The sequence below is a fragment of the Peromyscus maniculatus genome, chromosome 2 (genome assembly GCF_049852395.1).
Source record: "Peromyscus maniculatus bairdii isolate BWxNUB_F1_BW_parent chromosome 2, HU_Pman_BW_mat_3.1, whole genome shotgun sequence".
NCBI lineage: Eukaryota > Metazoa > Chordata > Mammalia > Rodentia > Cricetidae > Peromyscus > Peromyscus maniculatus.
The window spans coordinates 20,378,047-20,389,101 of NC_134853.1; the positions used below are offsets into that span (position 1 = coordinate 20,378,047).

At 38.3% G+C, this 11,055-nt stretch overlaps 1 pseudogene; it reads right to left on the bottom strand.

Moving 5' to 3' along the window:
- Nucleotides 1-257: 257 nt before the first annotated feature.
- Nucleotides 258-649, bottom strand: LOC102914091 (large ribosomal subunit protein mL42-like; annotated as a pseudogene).
- Between the last annotated feature and the right edge of the window lie 10,406 nt (nt 650-11,055).

Sequence of the window (11,055 nt, forward strand, 5' to 3'; positions counted from 1 at the left end):
TCTTTTTATTTATTTATTTATATATCCTGGTGTGATCAAACTCCAAAAGACCTGGAAATTGAACCTGGTTCCTGTGGAACATCAGTCACTTCTACTCAGTACCACTGAGCCACCTCTTTTTCCTTTTTTTTTTTTTTGAAAGCATATTTTTATTATTTTCTTACATAACATCTTAATGAATTCACCATTTGCATTTTCTCAGCTGGCAAATAAGAAACAAAGCAAAACTTTCTTGATGCTTGGAAAATCAAGAGCAGTCACCTGTCTTTGGGAGGATTTAGTTTCTTACAACTTCTGTGATACTGCCCATGCAGGTGCCAGAGATGCTTTGTGATGAAGAACACCTTGCTCATGGGTCCTTGCTCAAGTTGTTCACTTTGCTCTTCTAATTTGGTTTTCAGCACTTGTTCATATGTTTCTTCAATGTTATGCAAAATATCTGGTTGAGGGATAGGTTTGATATGTTCATAGGGGATGTCCACAGAAGGGTGGAAGCACACTCTTGTTTTGTCATTGGATGCCACATCAACCTCTACTTTGCAGTTGTAGTCCTTGGAAGAGAAGAATATGTAGATTCATGAAAAATACTACAGAAAGCTCCATTTTGGATTAGAAACAAATTGAGTACCATATAATTCAATAAATCCATGGGAGTTTGTTTAAGGAGTATAAGAGAAATTTATTACAGTAAATTGAGGAAATATACTCACATATACAGAACTGAGTAAACAACTGAAGTCATCCTCTATTCTGACAGAGAGCGAATCCAACTGTCAGGCAGCAGGGAGAAGTGTCACATGCCCCCCTTTTTAAAATCTCCCTTTTAAGAGATCATGTACAACATCCAGAAGCACCACCTCCTTTGGGAGGTCATGGGTGGAACAAATACCATTATTTTACACTGATATTTGTCAGCATTAATGGTCTCAATTACCCAATTAAAAAGACACAGATTAGCATACTGGATTAGACAACAGATTCCATATTTCTGCTGCATACAAGAAACACACCTTACCAGTAAGTATAGACATCACTACAGGGCAAATGGATGGAAAAAGATATTCCAAGAAAATGGGTCAAAGAAGTAAGCAGGTAGAGATATTTTAATATTTGACAAAATAGACTTTAAATAAAAATTAAACAGAGTAAAAATCCACCAAGACAATACTATAAGTATGTATGCATCAAACATAAGGGAACCCAAGTTAATTTAGCAAACAAACAAAAGAACTACTACTGTTAAAATCATACATTGGCCTTCACACACTCTCACCCATGAACATATCATCCAGACAAAAACTAAAAAGATAAATGCTGGAGATAAATGATGTCATAAACCAAATTGACCCAAAAAGTGTTTACAGAGCATTTCACACTAACACAAACACATGCACTTTTCCTCAGCAACTCAAAACTTTCCTGAAAATTGACTATGTACCTTGACAGAAAGTAAAGCTCAGCAGAGAAATACTAATTGAAATTGCACCCTATATCCTATCTGACAACCACAGATGAAAGCTGGATATCAACAACAGAAAGTATACCAACCCATGAAAATTGAACAACCCATTAGTTAATAGAAGTAAGATCAAGACAAGAATGAAGAAAGAGATGAACAACTATTTAATAATTTAATGTAAATTAAAAATACATCATACCCAAACCTATAAGGCACAATTAAGTCAGTTCTAAGTATCAACTTTACAGCACTATGTGCCTACAAAGAGAAATGGAGGGGGGGGGATATGGATGTCCACTAGATAGCAAGAAGCCTGAGCCTTTAGCCAAATAGTTTAAATAATATAAGTGTTTGTGTGTTTATTTGGTTCTGAGTGCCTGCAGGCCCAAGCAGAACTGGAGATAACTCCAGCTACAAATGGCACCCAATGTGGGGCACGAATTTCCACCTAAAACCTGAGAAAGAAGATTCTAAAATGGAGCTAAAAACAGTTTCCTAGTTGTCTCTCTCAAGTTAGCAGTAACCTGTGGGCTTGAGCTACTCTATTGTGGGTTCATGGTGTGCATGCTTGACCTACACCATGTTAAACAGAGGTGTCTCTGAGTAGCACATTATGCTACATGGTGGATATAGTTCTTGCTAGATTAAAAAAAAAGAGGTTTCTGGGCTGCATGCTGCTTTGATAGAAGCATAGACCCACTGCTTCTGAGAGTTGATTGTACACATGGCTCCCAGTTCCAAAGCTGGCAGTAAACGTACAGCCGCCATGTTAGGAAGCTGAGGTGGGTAGAGTCAGCAGCCACAGCTGCCATTTCTGTCTTAGAAATGCTGCAGTTTAAAGCAATCGATCACAATAAGACAGATTCATATGGAATAAGACTTTAAATGGTTTACAGTGTGTATAAAAATTTATGTAGGCTTGGAAGAGTTAAAAAAGTAATATATGCAGTTATATAAAAAATAAATAGTTTTAAAAAATAAAGTCTTTAAAGAAAAATTAAAAGTAATATAAAAAATAAGCCATGTAATGATGAATATCACACAGAGAATCTGCATTGTGTTGTCTTTGGGATTTTTAACTGCAGAAAGACATTGGATTGTAAAAGCTGCTGTGTTAAATCAATATGTTTATTTCAAAGTTATTTTGACTTCAAAATTTGGATCTAAGGATATGTTGCTTTGGAAAGGAGGCTCTGCTTTTGTTTCCACAGAAAGCAAGAGGCTATGGATTTGTTCCAGATTAAGATACATCAGGGTTGACTAGACAAGATCCCTTGAAAGGTTTCCGATGACACCATGGCCCAGATGATCCAACATTTCAAGGCAACTGGTTCAGACAATACAGCCTCATGGACTTCCCTATAATTCTCTATTTTTCTTTGTGTCCCCATAAGATACAGCACCCTCATGCAGCAGGAAGTAGTATGAGAAGCTATGCCTGAATTCCCAAATATGCCAAGGGGCTTTGGAGATGGAATTGGCTCACTCCTTCTCTAAAGCCAAGCATATTGCTAAAAGAAAAGGTTGAGAGATTTTTCTGTCCCATATCAGAAGAGCCCTCTGGTATTGCACAGAGAAAAACCAACATTTTTTAAAGCAGGTTGATTATAAATGCAATCTCTTTCTAAAGAAGAAAAGTAAATAGTTTAGATATGATAGGATGAAAGGGTAGATTTATGAACCTATTTTTAAAAAGCAACAACTTGTTTGAAATGTTTTACATTGCAATGGGTTTTAGTTTATTGATACAAATTTAAAGTTAATTTTGTTATACTGTGTGTATATTTCTACTGTTGTTTAAGGTATTATGTTTGTGCAGCTCATTTGAAATTGTAATGGATAATTAAGAAATAGATTAATGATTAGTCATCTATGATATTAACACTTGCAGTCATGTTAGTTAAGTTTTCTAGGTATACATAGATATAATTCAATTAGGTAGGTAATCTTCAAACACTTCAAAGACCTACAGAATATGGCATTTAAAATGTTTAAAAATTTAGACTTTCTGGACAGTGAGACATGTCTGCTCCTGGCAGCACTGGATTTACTTTGGAGAGGAGGATGGGCATCAAAGACACTCTGTATGGAGTTTGTCTTCTTCTTGTCAAAAATAGCCAATTGTTCAAGAAAATGTTCTTGCCTGGCCTGCTTGATTGACTAGACATGCAAAACCCATAGGAAGGTGACCACTGAACTTTGCTTGGTAAAATGGATCTTCAGGTCCCTGATTCAGAGAAGAAACTATCAGACATTCTACAGGACACAGAAGAAAGTGACTGAGAGACTCTAGGCCTGTGGGCTGAAGACAGATGCCCCAACTTTACAGAGGAACTTTGGATGGCTGTCCAGGCTGCCAGATCTCTCTGTCTACCATGCAAGACTTCTGAAAGTTGCTTGCATTCTTCTCTAATTTCTCAAGTAATATTATATCCTTCTGATGTCTTTGGTGTAGGTGAAGACTAGATAGTTATAATTTACTTAGTTATGATAAAAGATAAGTTAGATATGAAACCTTAGACTCACAAATATAGATGGATAGGATATCTTCTTTAAATTTTGCCAAATACAAATAGACTAGATATTATAACTATAATTCTTGCTTGATAATTGTTTTGTTATGTGTAATTTTACTATGTTAATGTGAAAACATTCCTATTGAAAAAAAGAAAAGGAGAAGTGCTGTGGATGTCTTTCTGTATGCAGTGAAAAATGTGTTGGTATGATTGATTGATAAATGAAACACTGATTGGCCAGTAGCCAGACAGGAAGTATAGCATAGGTGGGATAAGCAGAGAAGAAAATTCCAGAATGTAGAAGGTACTAGTAAGCCATGAGCCACATGGCAACTTGTAGATTAATAGAAATGGGTTAATTTAAGATATAAGAACAAGATAACAAGAAGCCCGAGCGATTAGGCCAAACAGTTTAAATAATATGTGTCTGTGTGTTTATTTGGGTCTGAGTGGCTGTGGACCTGAAATAACTCCAGCTACAGAGAGAGATATTAACAACACAATGGCACATCTTAAAGCTCTATAACAAAAAGAACTGTCGGGCTGCGGTGGCACACACCTTTAATCCCAGCACTTGAGAGGCAGAGCCAGGTGGATCTCCATGGGTTGAAGGCCAGCCTGGTCTAGCGAGTGAGTTCCAGGACAGGCACCAAAACTAAAAACCCTATCTCAAAAAAACAAAACAAAACAAAACAAACCCCAACACCCCAAAGGAGTAAACATCAGGAACACCCACAAAAACAAAATGAATAAAGAACCTCACACTAGCATAACCCAAAGAATACACACACACACACACACACACACACACACACACACACACACACACACACACACACCACCATCATCAACTACAACAAAGTAACAGAAATTAATAATCATTACTCAATATCTTTCACGATATCAATGTACTTAATTCCCCAACAAAAAACACAGACTAATAGAGTCAACATGAAAACAAGATTTATCCTTATGCTGCATACAAGAAATGTAATTCAAAATAAAAAATAGGTGTAGTTTTTTTTTTTAACTCTTTGGGGGCCTGCTATCCAGCTCCCAAATAACTACACTGAGACTTATTCTTACTTTTGAATGCCTGGTCTTAGCTTGACTTCTTTCTAGCCAGCTTTTCTAACTTAACTTAAATCATCCTCTTTCACTTTAAATACATTTTGCCTCTGGGTTTCTGACCTTTCTTTATTCTAATATTTCTTTCCTTTTTATTCCTTGGCTAACTGTGTGGTTGGGTGGCTGGCTCTGGGCATCTTATTCTCCTTTCCTCATTCCTTTCTCCTTGCTCTTCTTTTACTACTTATTCTCTTGGAATACAAGCCCCACCCATTTCTCTCTCCTGTTTAGATATTGGCCATTCAGTTCATCTATCTATTAGACCAGTCAGGTGTTTTACACATGCAGAGTAACACAACTTTACAGAGCTAAACAAATGCAACATAAAAGAATGCAACACATCTTTGCATCATTAAACAAATATTCCACAGCCTAAGTGAATATAACACATCTTAAGCTAATATTCCACAACAAATAGACATTACCTCAGAGAAAAGGGTTGGAAAAAATATTTTGTAAGCAAATGACTCTAAGAAGCAAACTGGTGTAGTTATTCTAATATGTAACAAAATAGACTTCAATAAAAAATTAATCAAAAGACATGGAGAAGGACACTTCATATTCAACAAAGGAAAAGTTAATGAAGATGACTTCTAAAATTTCATCATCTATGCCCCAAACACAAAGCACCTATGATTGTAAAGGAAGCACTACTGAACCTCAAATCACACATTGACCCTCAGCATTGATAGTGGGAGAGTTCAATACCCTACTCTCATCAATGGACAGATCATCCAGGCAAATTTAAACAGAGTAATAATGGAACTAACAGACATTATGTCTCAAAGGACATTTCAAGCAAACACAAAATAATACACTTCCTTCTCAGCACCATATGGAATATTCTCCAAAACTGACCATATGCCAGATCACAAAACAAGTCTCAACAGATACAAAAAAAAATTGAAATAACCCCTTGCATTCTATCAGACCACCATGGACTAAAGCAGTATTTCAATAAAAGCAGAAACAACAGGAAGCCTACAAACTCATGGTAACTGAAAATTTGTCTACTGAATTACTACTGAATAAAGGAAGAGATGAAGGAAGAAATTAAGCTGTAAAGAATAACCCTGCTACAATCCACAGACCAGGATGGCTAAGTAACATGGAGGGCTCAAGGTGGGGACACTTGGGTCCCCTTGCAAAGGGGAAATAGAAGAGATTTCAGGATGGTCTATGGGTGAGTGGGGAAGGGCACATGAAGAATTTGGTTGGTGGGGATGGGGAGTTGGTGGGGATGGAGAAGAAGAGCATTGAAAGAGATGAGTGGAAATCGGGGGGGATATTCAAGGTCAGGTAGAAACATGGGGAAATGTAAATTCTCAGGAATCTTCATGGATGACCACAACTAAGACACATAGCAATAGCAGATATGTAGCCTGAATGTGCTACATGTGACCAGGCAAGATTTTCAGTGCACAAATTTTGGACACAAACCCCATAATCTTTGTTCTACAATCTGTCCTGCCTATGGGAGGTTTTGGTGTAAGTGGAGCACAGAGAGTGTTGGAGGGGCCAACCTGTGATTGGTCCAGCCTGGATAGTGCCATGATAGTTACCTCACACCTGACAGTGCCTGTGGTTCCAGGATGTAGAGATTGAATGTCCCAGAGACCTAGGATAGAACCAAACATGACTGGAGAAAAAAATGTCAATATAATGATGCCCAATTATATTCCCTTATACTCATAGATTGGTGACTACCCTAATATTCCTCAGAGAAGCTTCATCCGGTAAATGATGCAAACAGATATGTAGACCCACAATTAAACATTAGGCTGAGCTTGGACAATCCTGCTGTAAAATGAGAAAGCTTTTAGGAGCCAGAGATGTTAAGGACATCATAAGAAAACCCATAGAATCAACAAACTGGGCCTCATAGCATCTCACAAAGTCTGAACTGCCAACCAATGAGTTTGCATGGGACTTATTTAGGCCCTCTGCATATTTGTGAATGTTGTGTAGATAGCTTGGACTGATTGTAAGACTCTTAGCAATGTGAACATGGCCTATCTTTGACTCTTTTGCTGGATTTTGAGACCCTATTCCTCATACTGACTTGCCTTACACAGGTTTTATATAAGAGGAGGAGGTTAGTGCTACTTCAACTTGATATTCCATTTTTTGTTGACATCCATGGGAGTGCAAGTGTTACAGACTTGTCAGAAATTCAGGCTATACATACACCTGGGAAGGGACATATCCTGAATATCTCCAACTATGAAGAGAAAGGTATCCTAACTTGTCACAAAGCCAGCCTATACCTGAAGCTGGGGTGCAGTGGGTGATGATCTTGCAGGATGTACCAATTCTGCTCCTCTATGAGAGACAGTCACTACACTTGAGTTCTCCTCCACCACTACCCCTTAAGGGAGTTGCCCAACAGAGGCATCCTTTTTTCTTCTTCTTCTTCTTCTTCTTCTTCTTCTTCTTCTTCTTCTTCTTCTTCTTCTTCTTCTTCTTCTTCTTCTTCTTCTTCTTCTTCTTCTTCTTCCCAGCCTGCCTTAGGGAATGTCCCAGCTGACATATCAGTTTCTTCTCAGATCTGACCCAAAATGCTACTTCTTCTGTTTCACTATGCTGAAATGAAAACCCCTGTGGAAATGTAGCAATCTCCTCTAGTTCAGGGGACAAGCTGTTAATTTTTTTTGCTCAGTCTCCCTAAGACAACATCCCAGCAAATATTCTGCTCTGTGTCATCAAAAGAAGATCTTCACCTGAAACTCTTAAGAAAGAGATTTATTTGGGAAGGAGGAATCCAGGAGAGTGGCTGCCTATGCCAGAGTGTAGAAAGACAGCCCATAACTGAACAGGCAGAGGGTCTTATATATGGCTTCCTAGGGTTGGAGTTTTTCCAGGGAGAAGATTTTCTGTGCAAGGACTGATTGCTTTTCCTACCCAATGATTAGTTGTTTTCATATTCAGTTGGCTGGGGACAGATTTGGCTCTGGTTTCAGGGTCAAACTGTGTTGCTTTCACTGACCCTTTTAAATATTTTGGCTTTAGTTTCAGGGCCAGGGTGTATTTGTTTCATTGGCTCCAGTTCTAGTGCCAAAGTGTGTTTCTTTGGCTCTGGTTTTAGGGTCAGGGTGTGTTTCTTTGGTTCTGGTTTTGTTATATCTGCATCATGAGTCCCCCAGAGACCACCACAAGCATAGTTCATCAAGGCAAAAGCAAAGAGCCTTAATTGCAAGCTCAAGTCTGGTCTCTCCATGTGTTCTGACACAGCAATTGAATAGGGAGAGCCTGGAGCTCAATTGAGGCAGGAATTTTAAGGAGTAGAGAATGGAGATGTAGGAGAATGCCAGGTTCAGATGGGCATTGCACTCCTTATTTGGCAGGAGTTGGGCAACAAAATTATTGTCAAACAGGGATTGGTATTGGCATTGCTGCAAGGAAATTGGTAACCTATATATAAGTGATGTAAGCTATTCTTTATGTCTTGGGACATCTAGTACTTGTTTCTCTCAATTCTGATTGGTCCCCTACAAGGTACAGTCTGTGGTTTTTCCTAATTATTGTAAGGATATAGCCTACTCTCAATATTGTTAGTCTGAAGCCTGTCATGGCTGTGTTAATGTTAAGTTAGGCCTCTTCAGTTTCAGGGATAAAGTGTTTCTTGAACTGGCTCAAGTTTCAGGGCTAGGATGTGTTTCTTTTACTATCTTTGGTTTCAGGGCCAAGGTGTGTTTCTTTCACTTGCTCTGGTTTCAGGGACAGGGTGGGTTTCTTTCACTGGACCCTTTACTCTACATGGAGGCCTGTCCTTTTCTTAATAGAAACAGAGGAGAGGATTTGGGCAGGGAGAGAGGGGAGGTGGGAGAATGGGGATGGTGGTGGGAGTGGGAGGAGAGGAATGAGGAGAAATTGCAATTGGCATGTAAAATGAATTTTAAAATTTAAAAAACTATAACAATTAAATATAACAGTTAATCAACTGATCTTTTTTAGTTCCATACAGTGTAGTTTCAATAGTTCATTGACAGAATCCATTAAGCTTTTAAATGTAAGAGCTAGTCATCCACAAGTTACAACAATCTGTGTTTTGTTCTAATGTGAATCAGCTTTGTTTCTCTCTCTTGTCTGATTGCTCTAGTTGGGACTTCAAATATTCTGTTGAATAAAAGTGGTGCGAGCAGGTCCAGTCCCTTCTTCCCTTCAACCAGGCTGAGCAAAGTGTCCCTGCATAGACTCCAGGCTCCAAATAGCCAGCTCATGCACTAAGGACAGGTCCCAGTCCCACTGCCTGGGGAACTTCCAAACAGTTCAAGCTAATCGACTGTCTCACTTATCCAGGGGGCCTGATCTAGTTGGGGCTCCTCAGCTATTGGTTCATAGTTCATGTGTTTCCACTAGTTTGGCTATTTATCCCTGTGCTTTTTCTAATCATGGTCCATGCTGAGCTGAATCCCCAGGGGAGTCCTTACCCTGGAGGAGATAGGAATTAGGAGTGGGCTGGGTAAGGGGGCGGGCTGGGCAGGAGGAGGGAGGACAGGGGAATCCATGGCTGATATGTAAATTTAAATTGAACTATAAAATAAAAAAGTGGTGAGAGCAATCTCGCTCCAAATCTTAAAGAGAATCCACTCAGTATAATGTTAGTGATGAGTTAGTTATATATGGCCCTGTTCTTTCTTCAGTGTGTTCCTTCTATACCTAATTGAGCCAACACTTAACTAAAAAACATTTTTAAAATTTATCAGTTGTCTTTTCTTCTTCAACATGATTTGTGTTCTTCATTCTGTTTATGCAATGATCACCTTAATTGATTTGCATTTGATAAATTATTCTTGCTCTGACATATTTGAATTGTTGACTTTCCTATGACATTTTTTGAAATATGCTTATTTGATTCTTTCGATGTATCTATATAAGCATGTATTTCCTAATACATATCAAAACTTCATGATATAAAGGTGCAATGTTAAAACAATAAACAATTAAATAATTGTGAAGCTGACTAGAGTAACACCTACTTGAATTTCTAAATATTTAAGAGTTAGCTATTAATAAACTTGAGCAAATGGCTGAATACTTACAAATAATATTAAGCCCCTGATTCAATTGATGGGGAAGTAGCTACTTGGTATTTGAGAGTTGGTGGTGGTACAGAAACTTCTGCCTGTACACTCCCTATGAGCTTAAGGGAGCCAAACACATTGAACCTACCACAGGTAAGTACCTTTGAGAAGCAACTAGAAGTAAGGGAAGAAACCAATAGGTCTCTACAGATCTGAGGTAACCAGAACCCATTCATGTGGGTTCTGGGACAAAAATCAACTTCACATTAATAGTGTATTCTTATTTACTTTTGTTGGACAAGCTAATATTTTCTTTTTACAGTGGCTCAAGATCAGAACAAATTAAGACAGTAATGTAGGACTGCGTGAGTACTGAATGTCCTTTCTACTATAGGCACTTAAAGAGGAAAAAGCTAGTCTCGCTTAAAAATGTCCTTGATAGGCCAGACCAAATGCCAATAGGAAGAGAGGAACTGGGTACATAATCCCATCCCTACCTGTTGTTTTATTGTCAACCATTGGGAAACAAAGTGTGTTTTTTCTAAGAGTTTAACCTCTGCTAATTTCACAATGCTCCAAAGGAAAATCACAAATCCAAGACTGTCCGGGAAGCATAATCTGGTATGGAAAGTTTTTTGTTGTTGTTGTTGTTACTATTTTTTTTCAAAGACACAAAGTTGAGTGGATAAGAAAGGGGGTGTTGTGCTATGTGGGCTTCTTCTGCAGTATTATTGGTTAAGTACTCAGAGTAAATGTAACAGTGCATAACAGGGATTGATGTTAAAACTGAAAAAATGTGTCTTTCGTGGGACTTTACACTGAGTTGGCTAGAACATCTTGGTTAAACTTTCTGTGAACTAACTTCACTGTTAGGTTCATCTCAGGATCACAGCTTAGCTTTCTCTGAAGTCAGATTCTTGACTTAAAC